Source organism: Montipora capricornis, chromosome 1 (assembly GCF_036669925.1).
Source record: "Montipora capricornis isolate CH-2021 chromosome 1, ASM3666992v2, whole genome shotgun sequence".
Lineage (NCBI taxonomy): Eukaryota > Metazoa > Cnidaria > Anthozoa > Scleractinia > Acroporidae > Montipora > Montipora capricornis.
The window spans coordinates 11,025,857-11,026,508 of record NC_090883.1 but is presented as its reverse complement, the minus strand read 5'-3'; positions in this window follow the sequence as shown (position 1 = coordinate 11,026,508).

The following is a 652-nucleotide window of genomic DNA, read 5'->3' as shown; positions in this document are numbered from 1 at the left end:
GAAAATTACCTCTTCCATGGTTTCAACCGCCGGGGCCGGGTCCGCCGCTAGAACTGGAGCCGGGGGCGGTGCGATAACTGGATCAACAACAGGCGGTTCTTCTACAACTGGCGGTGGCTCAACGGCAGCATGCTCCACGATTGCAGCAGCGACGGGAGCGGGTGGACGGGGAAGACGATGTTCTGCCATCTATGCTGGTGGCGGTTGACTGTGCAAGGAACAGACGCGAGAGTTGGCCGTCGTCCCGGAGTACGGTTAAGATGACCGCTTTTCAGGCGGGGCGACAAAATATGTACTCTAAGACCGCAAAGCATCAACACCGTAATAAGCATGCTCGGAAACGGGGGAATTCGAACGCATGATGAAAACTTCCGCCATGAGCTAATTAATTATGCAGTGAGAATAGTAATGTGAAGGAGCTGTGCAGCGGGTGCAGTGCTGTTGGCAAGCCTGGGAGCTTGTCATCGTGAGTAATACACTACTAGGAATGTTGATCTAAGTACAAAAGAGAAACTCAATGCAAATGTACCAGGAGAAATGTAAAACAATACTCACGTAACCAATGGTTATGCTGTAGTGCGTGCGGCTATGAAAGCGAGCATACATACAATGGCTCAATAAGCAAGCGCGCATGCTTCTCATGGTACTCCCC